The 16,326-nt window shown below is 37.5% G+C and overlaps 1 non-coding gene across 1 annotated transcript; it reads left to right on the forward strand.

The window, feature by feature from the left end:
* The first annotated feature begins 11,078 nt into the window (after positions 1-11,078).
* On the forward strand, positions 11,079-11,150 carry Trnat-ugu (transfer RNA threonine (anticodon UGU)). Its single transcript has one exon. It is a non-coding gene; the product is annotated as a tRNA-Thr (tRNA).
* The last annotated feature ends 5,176 nt before the right edge of the window (positions 11,151-16,326 follow it).

Here is a 16,326-nt window from a genome sequence, read left to right on the forward strand (position 1 = left end):
CAGCAGACGCACTGTCATTTTCCTCTACTCCACTAAGTTTATTAGCAGAGATAGTCCCATTCTCTTTTATTCCACTAAGTTCAAAAGCAGATGCAGCACCAGTAATGCCTAGCACACAAAAGTTCTCGGATTCATCCTGAATGGTAGTTTAGCTTGCACCTAAGGCAGAATCGTTATGCACAGAAAGATCTGCACTAGAGCCTTGCTCATTAATTTGAAAGAACACGTCAAGATTCAGAATAGGAGTGTCTGACACATGAGGAGCGTCAGGAATGCACTGCATCATTTCCAGGTCAAGACTAGTCTTTACCGTCAAATGTGAATCTGCACGGGTTTCATTCGTTTCAAACGAGCTGCCAGCTTCTGTGGTCATGGCCCATAGCATTCTTCCCAACTCCCCTGAGTAAATTACTGAGGTTTCTGGGGGACTCAAATAATTTGCGTTAGAGTTGCAGTCAGATTTGTTGCCAGTAGTTGTCACTGCCGAACCTGGAAAAAAAGAAATTGTTACGTCAATGTCATACATAAGTACTGTTTTTTAGGGCAGTCAAATCTTATGTTGAAGCCCCGATAACTGCAGCAACAGTGAGTTAAATAAAATAAGCTTTTTATGTTGTTTAAATTGTTACCAGATTTAAAGGTTGCCACGTTAGATGTTTAGAGAAAATCTGATGTCACTGAATCACAGATGTTGACAATACTGTATGGCTTTATGTTTACTATTTATATGCTGCAAATATTCAGCCTATTCAGTTCAGTTCACTTAATGCTACCAAACTCTATAAAATAAACGGGCAGTATCCAGGAAGTATAGAAGACTTATATCCAGGAAGTCTAGAAAACTTGTAAACTACTAATGGCCTTGTAAACCTATAAATTATACTCTAAAAAATATTTAGACTGAAGTTGTTACAGCTACAAGCTAAGATCTCACTCTCTTTTACAACATCCGAGCAATCATGGCTCATTTGAACCTATTAACGCCACTGTCCACCAGTAATACAGGTTGTCCGGCACATTTTAGTAGTCACATCGACCATTTCATATTCCCCACTGTAGAGCTAGTGAACAGGCAGAAGGGATGATGTTAAGTTTGACCTAAGAGATGGTGTGTAACCAGTAAGACTTTATCAGTATTAGTGGAAAGGTCAGATAATACTGTAATAGTAGATCAGATGTTGTAAAATCGAATCCCTCAGTTCTAGTGGGCACAGTGCCAGTGGTGGGTATAGCTCAGGGATGGCAGCAACCATACATTTAGGTACTCTACCCCAGTCTGCCACAAATCCCAGATTTTTGGATACTCTTTGCAAAACGTTGGATATACCCAGCATTTGGCATAGATACCATATGCCAAACGCTGGCCTATTCCTAACGCTGGATACCCTATGCCAAACAGTGGATATCTGTTGCCAATAAGGTATTGATGATGTGACTGAAGCTCAAAAATGAACCAATCAGATTTCACCCATAGTGAGATAGGTCTGGCTTAGAGTGCCAACAGGTATCCAACATTTTGCATAGGGTATCCAAAAATCAGGGTTTGTGGTTGACTGATCTACCTAGGAATGAGCTGACGTGACTGGCCAGAGTCGCCAGAGGGGACCTGAAGAAATCCACAATATCTAAGGAAAGCACAATACCTAAATGGTCTACTGTCTAATGTTATAGTAACATTGAAAAGACAAAAAAAGGGACAAGAATAAGAATCAGGCAATTTTCTCTTACCTTTCCTGGCCTTCTCTCTAGCTAGTTCCATTAGCATTCTTCCTCTACTCATTTTGCAACTTCACCCTTCCTTCATAATTGCAAATTTTTACTTTAAATATTGATGATGGTGAAGGCAAACGTTGCCATCAAACTATCCCATGTCCAAAAAGACGTATCGATACTTTAGAATGACAATATCCTAAGTCCAAACAAACTATCCTATGTCCTGCAACTCATCAAAATTTACTGCTTGAAACTAGCCCAAGTCCAAATAAGGACATAGAATAGTTTCAAGGTGTGAGAAAAGCAAATTTGCAACATAAGATAAGAAAGAAAAAGCCTTTCTAGTGGCGTAGGGCCAATTCTGACTGCAAGTTTAGATTCAGCACACAATTTAGCACTAGATAGACTGAAAATCGATTTTTTCCATATTTGGACATAGGATAGTTTGATTCGTAGCACATTTGGAGGTAGGATAGTTTCATTCCAATGTAGCAAAATAATCCCTGATCTGTCTTCTGGCAAAAAATGCGAAATTCCATATTTTTGTAGATAGGAGCTTGAAACTTCTACAATAAGGTTCTCTGATACGCTGAATCTGATGGTGTGATTTTCGTTAAGATTGTATGACTTTTAGGGGGTATTTCCCCCTATTTTCTAAAATGTGGTAAATTTTCTCAGGCTCGTAACTTTTGATGGGTATAACTCATCTTGATGAAACTTGCATATTTAAAATCAGCATTAGAATGCAATTCTTTTGATGTAGCTATTGGTATCAAAATTCCATTTTTTAGAGTTTCTGTTAATATTGAGCCGGGTCGCTCCTTAATACAGTTCGTTACCACGAACTGTTTGATATGATAACGGGGTCGGAGGGGTGATTATCAAAACAGGTATAGGTTTTAGTCTCAGAAAGAGACAGTAAGAAACGGCCGGATGTATGAAGTTATGTGCCCCTCAGGTGAAAGTTATGTTATGTACTAAAGTAATTTGAGGAACCAGTTCCCAAGATGGTCCTGACCGAAGGTGCAAAATTATGGAGGCAAATTTGAGTGAAAATGTTATGTGAGGTGTGCTCAGACAGGTGCACCTCAGACAGGTGTGCAGTCTCTTTCCTTTGCTCAAGTTGGATCAGAGATTCAGAGATGTTATTCAAGAATGTTTGCTTATTTATTTAGTTATAAAAAGTAAAGAACAAGTGGTTTTTCCATAGGAGTAGCTAGGGATATTTCTTAGGAAATGCAAGAAACCATCTAGGGAGGGGGGGGGGGCTGCCGTATTCCGTCATAGGGATGCAGACATAGAAACATTTCCATTACAGATCAAGCTTTTTTTGCGTGGAGGATTTTTCAGTGAGAAATTACTTTCTGACCAGGCCAGTTACGCCCATTTGGTTTTCCATTTTATTTTTTTCATTGCATGTTTAGTTGTGGAGCAGAAGGTTTCTAAATTTGTTTATTATGACCGAGCTAGTTAAATTTAAAAACTGAATCCCTCCCATTAGCGAAATCCAGTTTTAATTTCTGAAAATGGAGCTTATATTCATTTTAAGGAGGCATATAAACAAGAATTCCTGCAGGAGGGGAGGCTTGAGACCCGCCGTTCCTTTTACATTCATACGTTACGTATTTTCCTCTCTGGGGTGATGTTGCCCCTATTTGAGCATTTACTGTTCTAAAAAAAACTCTTGTGTGTAACAGTTGTGAAAAGACACAAATAAATGCTCAAGAGATTAGCCCATGAAGCTGACATTCAGTAAAAATTGCCAAGTCAAACTTGCCAAAGTGACTTAAAATTGGAGAATAGAAATCATAGTCACTGTAAGAGTCTTTAGAATTTGTAGCTTGAATCGAAATTTGACTCAAGCAAAATAAGTATATTCCCATTCCTGCATCTTTCCAAACTTTTACAGCTACCACTCTGGGGATGGTTGCCACGTCAATTTGACATTAATTCTTGTCAAATGACTCTTAGTAGTGACATATGGTCTCAAACTAAACCTTTAATTTTCGGGATAAAAGTTGGAGCTGTAGCCTACCTATTGAAGGTTAAAGGAGTTGGATGAAAGTGGTTTTAAGACAAAAATACTGACTATGTATCATTCACAACCACTAATAATTTTTGAGCATTTTCTTGTAAGCTAAGAAAATTTTTATACATTTATTTTTCAGGATTCATTCCATTAAATCTATACCACTATTTACAGGTCTAAATTTGTTCCTTATTCATTAGAGTTTTTTCCTTTCGTTTTTTTTTATTACAGGTATTAAGTTGAAACGAAAAAGTGATATATGGTAAATTTTATGGGAAATACATAATTTGGGCTATATATTTGCACATTAGGGGGGGGGGCGACTGTTGTGAGTATTGTAATCATATAAGTAATCGTAAAATGCTTACTTATATATTTCTCAAAACCAATTGATTTCGCTCTACACCAACCTCGACCAAATCATAAACTTCCCCAGCATTTTGCCATAAGCCACTATTTGTTTCAATTTAATACCCGTAACGACTAAAAAATACATTTAAATAGGGGTATAAAGTTACCGGAATATATATATATATATATATATATATATATATATATATATATATATATATATATTTTAAGAGAGTCTGATCTTTTCTCTCCAGCACAACCAATTCTTAAATGTTGTTTATCTCCTGCTGCACTATATCCTACTGCACTACTGCACAATACATAATTATCTCTCCTCTTTCTATTTATTCCCCCAACTAAGTCGTTAGTAGCCTATTAATACTTAGGTTGATTCTCACATGACATTCTTAATTTATTTTGCTAAAGCTAATTTCTGTTCCTCTAATGTGGGCGTAACAATTGGGGGATCTGTTTCTGAGCTTGTCAGAAGCTCTGTGGCAAGCAAATCAATATTGAGCAGTGGAGATACATTTTCATGCCACAAATTTCCATTTTTTGAGTGACAGAAAGTATCGTTTACATCCGTCCATTCTTACTAAGTAAATTAATGCAAGATCCAAAATATCTTTTAAACCTGGGATGGGCATTTAAGCCCTATTTCCCCCCCCCCGGAATTAGAACCTGTGGCCAGGAATATCTTGAGCATTGGTGCCTCGAAAGCTGACGAGTGTCTCAAAGGTCTTGTACTCGTAACATGTGAGACTTTTCTACCGACTGTTTAATCGAACTGTTGTTTAAAGTATTTCCGAAAACGCAATCGGCCGTAAATAACTCAGCTATTTCTTATTGCAGGACTTCCCAAGCGCTAAAAAATTAAGCAAAGAGAAAACGGGTTTTAGTTTCGGCAAAGCTGAGAACAAAAAATAAAATATAAAGACAAAACTACATTTTAACTAAAAAAAATAAAAATAATCCGAATATTTCAGCCCCACATCCGGGAGCCTTTCTCAACGGGAAAAAGGTACAAAGGATAAAAAAGAAGAAAAATGTTTACTTTAAAAACATAATACACAAAAAATAAACACGACAACTAAACACACACACACACACACAAAAATAAGAACAACTCAGATTATAAACAAAACTCCCAGCATTGATGGTAATAATCTAAGACAACACCAAAGCAAATGTTTATAATGAAACCATGGGTTCCTTTCTTTTGGAACAATCGGTGTATAAATGGGAATCTATTAAAAGTGAAAATTATATTTACTTTAACAAAACAAAAGAAGGACACAAAACCCCTGGTCCACCACCCCCAAAGAAGTCTTACAGGTTAATGAAACGAATTTATGAATTATAAATTGAATGAATTTTTTTCATTTGCTAGTTTAGCTGCAGCCCGTTGACTTCTCACGGTATTGACCTTACTTTGATTGTCGTCGCAAGGTTATCACTTGTTTCAGGATAATTATGTAAATCACTACTCGTTGAAGTTTCAACTGGTCTTTAATTAAACTATTATAAATTGAATTTATCTTAAAATGCCCATCATCTCTATTAAGACTAATAGAGGAGCTTTAATTAATCCCGGATGTGGGGCTGAAATATTCGGATTATTTTTATTTTTTTAGTTAAAGCATATTTTTGTCTTTATATTTTTATTTTTTGTTCACTGCTTTGGCGAAACTAAAATCCGCTTCCTCTTTGTCTAATTTTTTCGTGTTTGCATTAAAACAATTCAAATATTCCGGATTAGATTTCTGTTTCTGTTTAAGCTCCTAGGAATTGAGCTTAATTGAGCCCAGAAGCTCAAATAGTCTCAGAACTGAATTATCTCAATGACATCTTATTTTTCAATAGGTATCCCATAAGACTACTTAAATCCATCTTAACAAAATAAGAAAAGGCAGAAAAGCATGTATCAATTCCACATCCCCCAACAGATATCCTCCCTTTGGTGATTGATAAGAAACTTTTCCCTGTTTTGCCCAATATTTCCAAATTGAATGACAAACTAAGAAAAATCCTAAAAAAAACAAGGGCTAAGAGCTTATACGGCACTTGAGACGAGGTCGGAAGAGCCAAGAGCAAAGATGTCAATATGGCGTGAGCTCTAGCAAAATTCTAAGAATCAATAGATTGATTCAAATGGAAACTCAGAGGCTTAATATCGGTCGCGACTTAAAATAAGAGTTCTGAGACACGAGGTCCTTCTAAATATCTAAATGCATGAAGATCCGATCACCCATTCGTAAGTTAAATACCTCATTTTTTCTGATTTTTCCTCTTCCTTCAGCCACCCAGAAGGTCAAATCGGGGAAAACAACCGTTATCAAGTCAATTTTTGCAAGTCTCAGACACGCCTACCAATTTCGTCCTGCCAATCGTCCTGGCACGACCAGAAGCAAAAAACTCGCCAAAGCACCGGACCCCCCTTCCCCTTGACTCTCCCAAAGAGAGTGGATCCAGTCCGGTTATATCAATCACATATCTACGACATTTGCTATTATTTTTCCCACCAAGTTTCATTTCGATCTCTCTACTCCAAGTGTTTTCCAATGTTTCTCGTTTCCCCCTCTAACTCCCCAGAATATCACCCGATGCGGTCGCGATTTAAAACAAGAGTTCCGAGACACAAGGTGCTTCTAAATATCAAATTTCATATCAAATTTCATTGAAATCCGATCATCCAATCGTAAGTTAAAAATACCTCATTTTTTCAATTTTCCTCTCTCTCCAGCCCCCCAGATGGTCGAATCGGGGAAATGACTGTTATCAAGTCAATTTTTGGAGGTCCCTGACACGCCTACCAGTCTTCATCATCCTAGAATGTGCAGAAGGACCAAACTCGCCAAAGCTCTAGAAAAACCCCCTCGACTCCCCCAAAGAGAGTGGATCCAGTCCAGTTATGTCAGTCACGTGTCTGGAACTTGTGCTTATCCTTCCCATAAAGTTTCATCCTGATCTCTTCGCTCTAAGCGTTTTACAAGATTTCCGGTTTCAAAGATTTTCATTTCCCCCCTCCACCCCTCCTTGTCCTCGGATCGGATTTGAATTGAAAATTGAGCATCTGATACAAAAGATCTTTCTAGTTATCAAGTTTCATTAAGATCCGATCACCCATTCGTAAGATAAAGATACCTCAATTTTCACGATTTCCCATCCCTCCAGTACTCCCCCCAGATAGTCGAATTGGGAAAATGACTGTTATCAATTCAATTTTTGCAGGTTCCTGACACGCCTACTAATTTTCATCGTTCTAGCACGTTCAGAAGGACCGCACTCGCCAAAGAACTAACAATCCCCCCTAACTCCCCCAAAGAGAGCGGATCCGGTTTGGTTATTTCATTCACGTATCTAGGATTTGTGTTTATTCTTCTCACCAAGTTTCATCCCGATCCCTCCTCGCTAAGCGTTTTCCAAGATTTCCGGTTTCCCCCTCCAACTCCCCTCAATATCACCAAATCTGGTCGGGATTTCAAATAAGAGCTCTGAAGTACAATATCCTTCTAAATATCAAACTTCACAAAGGTACGATCACTCGTTCGAAAGTTAAAATTACCTCCTTTTTTCTAATTTGTCCGAATTAACCGTCCCTCCGCTCCCTCCGGATGGTCGAATCGAGAAAGGGACTATTTCTAATTTAATCTGGTCTAGTCCATGATGTGCCTGCCAGCTTTCATTGTCCTAGGTCATCTGGAAGTGCCCACACTCGTAGTTTGGGCACTTCCAGCACCGGGCCAACAGACCGACAGAAAGACAGAAATTACGATCGCTATATGCCATTTGTTAAATACCAAGTGCCATAAGAACTTACACTTAATTTCAAACAGTTCGTGGTAACGAACTGTAGTAAGGAGCGACCTTATTACATCAAATACATCAAAATCAAAATACATCAAACTAATAGATACATCAAAAGAATTGGATTTTTATGCTGATTTCAAATATAGAAGTCTCATTAAATTTAAGTTTTTTACTGTTTTAAATAGTATAGTTCAGAGAAAGAGTCAAACTTTAGCGTAAAGAGCGGGGTGTTGATGAGGAAGCAGCCCCTTTTATATACAGAGTAATTTCTGTTCGTTTTAAGTGTTAATGTCGCTCCTTACTTTAAGTTAAGAAAAACTTTCTTTTCTTTATTTAATTACTTTTAAAGTTGGATGGAATATGATGGATCTAGGAATTTGGGTCGAATATGAAGGCGGAATAGTCAACGAGATAAAAAGGAGAATTGGAAAAGTAACATCAGCATTCAACAAACTGAAACCACTGAAAGATATTGCGGCACAAAAAAAATACTGTTAACGTCTAAAGCTCCTTCTGTTGGATAACAACGCCAAGTCCATTTTCTTTTATGGAAGGGAATGCTGGAAGCTGAATGTCCAGCTGGAAAAACGTATCCTAGCATTTAAAATGTCTGCCTCAGAAGAAAAATTAACATTTCGTGGCAGGACAGGGTCACGGACATAGTGGTCCGCAAACGAACAGGTCAACCGCCAGTCACTGATCTCCAAAAGCAGAGAAGATGGATCTATCGTGGTCATACCCTCCGAATGTCAGGAGACCATCTTCAGAATGCTGTCTACGAGTGACAGCCTGAGGGTGGGCGAACAAGAAGGAGATTGAAGCACACCCTCCGATGAAAGTAGAACCAAGACTTGCGGAGTGCTGAACTGTCGTTGTAACCACAGTGAGAGGACGTCACAGCTGCTACTCCGCTCTGGGACATCTCACGAGGCTTCGCTGACCTGCGAAGTACTGAGCTGTCGTTTTAACAACAGCAGAAGGAGGTCACGGCTGTTGATCCACTCCTGGACGTCTGGCAAGGTTTCCTTGATGCCCTATGTGCCACACCTGACCTTGGAGGATCTAAGTTAACGTAAGATACTTTTAAAAGTTTAAATACAATACAGAGCTTTTTCAACAGTGGTAAAGATAAAACCAGCCCCATTCTGGGTAGTGGTGTATATAGAATTCCCTGTTGCTGTTGCTAATTTTATGTTAGGAGAACCCAACAACAACTGGGATAGAGGTTATCTGAACGCAGGTCCTCAATCGATGCGATTAGGCTATGCCAATGGCCCTTAGATATTTGATTACAGCTTCGATCAACATGTCTATGGTATCCCACAACATTTCATATTGTTTGAAATTACCTCCATTATTGCCTCTGTTAAAGGTTACCTACAAGTTTTCAGGGAGGCAGTTGGAATTAAAAAGTACATTTACTGAGGGGTCGCCCTCAATAGAGATAGCCGAAAACTTCTAAGCCCCATTTATTATGAAATTATTATTTCTGTTCGTTTTTTCTATCCATCCACAAAATTATATTTCGCAACCTAAAAGAACCACTGATAATACTTTACCTGAAAAGCGATTAGCCTTTAAGAAGGTTAATCGCCTCTGGTTAATCTGTGCCTCTTATTACCCACGAAAAAATTTATGTGCCCCTTCTCAGTTACCGGTGCTAAGTATTCTATAGCTAAAATATAAATACTATTTCCAGTCCTAGAGTTAAAGAGATGTTCTATTTTTTGTTGGCTGGTCGCGTACCCCTTAAAATTTTGTGTGTACCCTCAAGGGGTACTAGTACCACAGATTAAGAACCTCTGAGCTAGACTATTGCTACCTTTCTGCAGAAAAGGGGGAGATGATGGAGGTGATGAGGAATAAAGGGCTCTCAAGCACACTTATGTCCTCCAATTACAGATATTGAATATCTTTGCATGATTTTGATTCAAGCAAGATGTAACATGCCGACCCTTGTGCTAAAAAGTCTGCCCCTTGGCTTCAATAAATTCAAGGTATTTCACTTGAAAAGATAATTTCTGTTGCCTTTCAATTGAGGATTTTATATATGATGCATTTTATATTAGCCTTCAAAGTTCACTGGCATTTGGGATGGGGGGTCATATTCTAGAGGTCAAGACATGTTTCTCAAACACACACAAATACGCAAATGATATTGAAATTATTGTAAACTATCGTGAAAGCAATAAGATCTCAGTGCAACCAGGTCCCAAGACCAATTTTACCATATACAAGTATGGTCCACGTTTATATAAAATATTAACATATTAAGTAATCCTTTTATGAGACTAACTTCTAGCCAAGGCCACCCGCAAAATTTCTCCAAGGAGAGACAGAGAGAAAGGGAGGGCAGGGCTGTAGCTGTAGCATTTTTATTGGGGGGCAAGAGAGGTCCATATCTGGATAGTTCAGGGGCTTGGGCTATATAATAATTTTTCGCCAAATTATTGGAGGAAATGTCCCCCCCCCCTAAATGAAGTCCCTGGTTGGGGGCTACAAAAAAATTTGGGGAGACTCCATACGTTTGTAAAGCTTTTTTGGTCGTAGAAGCATAGTATTTCTTCTGAGAGGTCATAAAGTTGTTTTGCGCATTTTCATTTTTTAGAGGCCGATGCCTGCCCCCCCCCCCCACCGTCACCCTTTGCCTCTAATCCACTCTAATTATTCCCTTGTCTACTGTTATTTTCTCATCGATGATAAAATCGTGATCATCGTGTTTAAATATCATTAAGTTGCGGCTTGTTTCTAGATGGTTTTGCAATATATACTTTAATTAAGGAAAATTCTACTGAACCACGAAGTAAACGATAAGTCCCATCACAAAAAAAAGCATAAAACAATCATTAGCAAGCAAATAGAAAAACCCGAATAAAAAATAGTTTCTTTTCAAGTGTATGGGAAATTTTGCCAACCGCAGTCATTACTGACAAATAATTGTAGTCACACGTGTTACTAATGAAGTTAGATTACATTATTGATAGACAGGCCAAAAGTCAGAAAAAAGTGTCATTTTTTCCGTCATTGACTAGACGAGTTTTTATGAAAGATTTTTTGTATGCTTGTTTTGACATCAAGGCCATTTTTTGCTTTTCCTTGGCCAGAAGCGAATGACGCAGTTAACAAATTTTTGGTTTTATTTATCTACTCGTATTTGATTGTGTATTACAGACAAGCCTCTATAGCTCAGCGGCAGAGCACTGGTCTTGTAAACCAGGGGTCCTGAGTTCAATCCTCAGTGGAGGCAATTTTTTATGGTTAGTCCATGAAGTAAGGAGGAATAATTAAATATATAATTTACTTCGGTATTAGTTAAATACCAAGAATACAGAAGAAACAGCAGAAGCATCTGGAGGAAGAAAACAAACAGAAAAATAAATACATAAAAGGGTAAAAGAAAAGGAAAAAACTTTGAAAATAAATTAAACAGTTAGTTAATATGGAAAACAAGAATTAAAAGAATATTCGCTTCGAATGAAATATGTGTTTAAAAAGTCTCGAACTAATTTTGAGTTTGCAATTTAAACAAGGTTGGTTTCAGAATTTCAAAGTAGGAAAAGTCAAAACAGACATCTTTTAGTTGAAGACATGTTATTTATTTCATGAAATTATTGGTGAAAACAAGAGTGACACCATGAAACCTCCCCAGGAGGGGGGGGGGGAAGTCAGTACTGTCGGATTTTATCATATTTTTTATTGGAATTTAAACAAGAATATTTCCCATACGTTTTCTTGATCATGCATGTCTTCTTTTTCCCAAGGGGGGCACCTTTCTCCTTACCGCTCTTGGGTGACAAACATGGCAGTTAAATCAAAGACATAGTTTCACCTGCATAATCTTTGCTGCTTCGTTAAATAAACCGTTCAGGCTTCTACTTTGTGGATTTTTTCTGTTTCTAGTCCCGGGTCAAGGACCCGACTCCCTGGAATTTTCCCAATTTCTAGGCGCTTATGATTCAAACTATTAAATAGGATTGTCTTTAGCGCCACCTCCCAAAAAAATGTGTTCATGTTCCTGGTATACTCTATAATCCTACAGAAAAATATGCATACTATTGTCTATGATTAAACCTTCTGTTCACAATATGGACGTCCGCAGAAGTTTTTACAAGGGATTGAAGGAAAGCTGCGATCTTCTGTTCACAATATGGACGTCCGCAGAAGTTTTTACAAGGGATTGAAGGAAAGCTGCAGAAACTTTTGTTTGGAGGACAAAAGTTAGGAAAAAAAGTTTTTGTTATAGGAATGTATAAATTCTTTTTAATATTACGAAGTTAGTCCATTGTTTCGACTCTACTGAACTAGATTTTTTAAATAATCAGTAGATACTACCATACAGTAGCGTCGTTTGGGAGGGGGCAGTTGCTTCCCCCTCCTGCCCTAATAAGTTGGAGAAAAATATAATTGATTAAGTAACTTTAAAACTGTTGCTCGTATTAAGCTTCAAATTTTCTCTGTACTTCGAGCAGATAATTTTTTCTTAAATAATTCCAGCTCGTTTTTAATGTAAAAAACACGAAAAATCGTAGTCTATTGCGCTTCCTCATCAATACTTATTCATATATACTGCACTTGAAGTCTTATTATCAAGGAAATAGGTCATCTATTTATTATACAAGCTAAGTATAACCAGGGAGGATTTTGCTCTTGTTAGCAGGTCTAGTGCTTGAAATTTACTATAGTAAGAAATAAATTCGACTGTTTCAATATCTGAATTAGACTATGGTATGTCAATTTTGTGTTTTAAGATGGATTAAGCAAGCAATTATTTGATACTTGGTCTAGGCTTTCTCGTAGGGAAATGCCGGAAGAATTCAGACCTACAGAGATCTAAGAACTTAAAATTCCGAGTATTGAATGGTATTACGCTTGTGTTGCTATTGAAACTAGTTCCAGTGGTGTCAATCACGGGGGGGGGGATATTAGCCTCCGGGATTTCCCCCATCCTTTGATTTCAAAAATAAATTTTTATTTGGTATTTTCATGGGAAAAAAGAAAAAAAATGCCCCCTTCTTAAATTTTTAATAAGCATAGAATTGAGGCGGTTGAGAAAGAAATATGTTAAAAAACAGTTCTTAGACCTACTTCATAATATGTAAGATAATTGTAGTTAACACATTTTTACTGTAGCTGCACTATAGCTTATCCACAAACCCCCCACCCCTAGTATGCAAATATTTAGCCCAAATTATATATTTCTCGTGTATTTTCCCATGCGTCGTTTTTGTTTCAACCCGTGAAATTAAAATAAAAAAAGATATTAAATATTTGTGATATTAAAAATAAATATTAAATAAAATGCAAGTTTTTTTTAATAAAAGTAAATGTTTTGGGTGTCATATGACACTTTATGATTGCCTTCAGAGCTCTAAATTAGAAATATGGTTTTAGAGGTCCAGAATTAGAATAGAATAGAATCGGTTTTATTTGCACAATCTCTCGTAGTCATAAAACTAAATGGCGCTTGCTCTAACCAAAAAAGGATTAAATCAAACGACAAAAAAATTAGAAGACAAATAGGACAAAATCAACAATTGTTATACTTTGATACAAAGAAAGGGATGAATGAGTTGGAAAAACGATTTGTGCGTGAAGGAGGTGCTGCTAATCTGTCAACTTTCTTCAACCTAGTACTTCGATGTTTCACTAAAACTGGTGGTAGTATCGATCTGTGTTTATCACTTCTGAGAAGATATTGGCCAAATTCAAGGATCAAACTGAGACGACGCTCTTGGAGAGAGGGAATTTGTAAAGTGGATAATGCTAACTTATATTCAGTAAAAGCATCGCACAATATTACTTTGACTGCTCTTTTTTGTATTTAATCAAGCTGGTCACTTAGGTAAATAGTGTTATTGACTTGACCCAGAAATGTAAAGTTCCAGTGAAATAAGGTCGGGGTACAATGTTTCTATATGAGACAGCGCAAGAGTTTTTCAAAAATACTGTTGTTTCCTGTCATTAATGATCTAACTACAGAGATTGAAATTAGGCTAGAAGAGAACAGTTTTGACGTTTTGGATAACTTAAGCGTAATGCTGGGTGCAAACAAAATGAACAAAGACAGTGTAGGCTTTGTGTGTAAATACTATAAGCTCAATTTTGAACGCTGTATGTCTGAGCTTCAGTGTTTCTACTGATTTGGAGATATGAAAACAAAAAGATTCTAGAAAGAGCGTCTGTTTTAGCAGAAAAACGCTTGAAATGTGTGTTTCCTCTGATATTTGATCTATTTAAAAAACACTTCACTATTCCTATGAATTCTGCGTCGTGTGAAAGACCTTTTTCATGCCTTCGATGGTTGAAGACGTAAAGTATATGTAAATTCGTCAAATTTTGAAATATCATAAGATCCGTATTACAATATAATATTAGACTTAGAATTAAATGTAATAAAACTTGCAATTATCCTGTATTTTTGCTTTTGGTTTATGTGGCCTGCTTATTTCAATGCTGTTTATTAATGTAAACCAACGAACACACTACCAAATCAATTTAATAAAAAGTCATAAATGATATTTCAATGAATCACTCTTAGTTAAAGTTTAGCACAACAAATTTAATCTTTCAGGTTCGAAATCGGTTCAAAATTGCGTGCAACTGAATAGCGCAATACGCGGGGCTGTTAGAATGGTGCTTGGTTCATCTATAAGATAGAGTTTCCTGTGCTGGGATGGGAGGATGGGGAAGTGGAGGGGGGATAGGTTTTGCAACATTAGTGGTGAAGCCTGCTGAAAAGCCGAAACTATACTACTGTCGCTTGCAGCAATTCATTGCTGATAATCTTAGTAAAATCTTGATTACCAGCACTTAATTTTATGTTTATTTAATGTGTGTTTATTGTTTATTCTGTATTGTGTAATATTTTGAATTTAACCTAGCAGCGTCTTCGGTAAATGGTAGCTTTTCCTCAGTAGCGCTTGAAGAAAATTCTCCCCCCTCCAATAAAAATTCTGGGAGTATGCCCCTACTGCCATAATATAAGCATTACTATTGCTAATGATGACATATTGTTATGTCTATAACAGTTCTTACCTCTTTCTGGAACAGTCTTTTTTTATACATGCACATAGGAAGATGGAACTCAAAGTCCCAAGACTCCTCAACCCCAAAATTCAAATATTTCTGTGCTCTCCCTTTAGTTTTCAACGGCTCTAATAAAAAAAATGCCATGTTTAGCCTTTTCGAGCCACCCTCCTCAGAAAAAAGAAACTATGGCATCTCAGATTAAAGGCCCTTGTGGATAGGGCACGTGCGATTTTTTCGGGGGAGGATAAGGTATTGAGAGTCTGACTAAAGTGTGCTTGAAGATAAAAAAGACTTTGGGTTTTGGGTGGCGTGGCCCGCACCCTACCCTCTTGCGTACATGCCTAATGTGGGTAACTGTTTATCTTCTTTAGCTCTGCCACTTTTGAAAATGTCCAGTATGTTTTTCGGCTCCTGATTAAAAAAAGAAATAAAAATAGAAAACAATATGAGGTATTTCCCACTGTTAGCAAACGTACACTTATGGTGTTGCGCTCCACACACGGTGAAAGTTTGCCAACTGTGGCGTGGCAGATGCAAGACACGCGTGGCGGAACAATCGATGCACTGAAGTTTGCGCCAGTTGGTAAGGAATGGACATCCGGTCGAAACGATGCTTTTCTATGCTGTCACATGAAACGCTCACTGTCCATTTCTTATCCACGAAAGTCGCTTTGTTTTGTTGACACAACTATTTGTAAGGAATTGCGGTCAGTGAAGCTGATAGACACTAATTGTGGACTTTCCATTAGAGAGATCCCTTCAAAAGCTTTACCAGCAGATCCATATTATCCAAAAGCCAAACAGAGCAAGATGAATGAATACAGAAACCGACAAGTACTTACTGACAACAATGTTAGCTAAGTTGAATATAATGAATTATTCGCCCTTGCTGTGTTCCTAATGCATCTGCCAAATTCGTGACGTATTGACAGTCGGTCAAGGTAGGTGATGCGTGTCATAAAGAGTGAAGACAATGACTTTTCCTGCCCTCACACCCCTTGGGACTGGCCAATTTGACGTCCCTCAGACATCTGTCCCCTGAATATCGTGAAGAAAAGTTTTCCTATCGATTGAATCTCAATAACGTATTAGCTGTCCAGTAATTAACTGTGTACAACAGAAACTAGACGCAAAGGGTTACTTATACAAATTGTAATTGATAAATCTAACCCATTTGATGGGAGGAGCAGTTCTCCTAACCTGACCTATTTCCGTGGTAAAGCCATGATTTGATTACAAGTGAATAACATAATTTTTGCTTTTCTTTGGGGAGGATCGGAGACCCAGACAAACTGATATGGAAGCGGGTAAAGCGAGGAAACTGAAGTTTGGACTGATAAATCAATCATTGATCAGCATGAAAAAAATGAATTAGAAAACTTAAGCAAAAATAT

The sequence above is a fragment of the Artemia franciscana genome, chromosome 12, assembly GCF_032884065.1.
Source record: "Artemia franciscana chromosome 12, ASM3288406v1, whole genome shotgun sequence".
In the NCBI taxonomy this organism is placed as follows: domain Eukaryota; kingdom Metazoa; phylum Arthropoda; class Branchiopoda; order Anostraca; family Artemiidae; genus Artemia; species Artemia franciscana.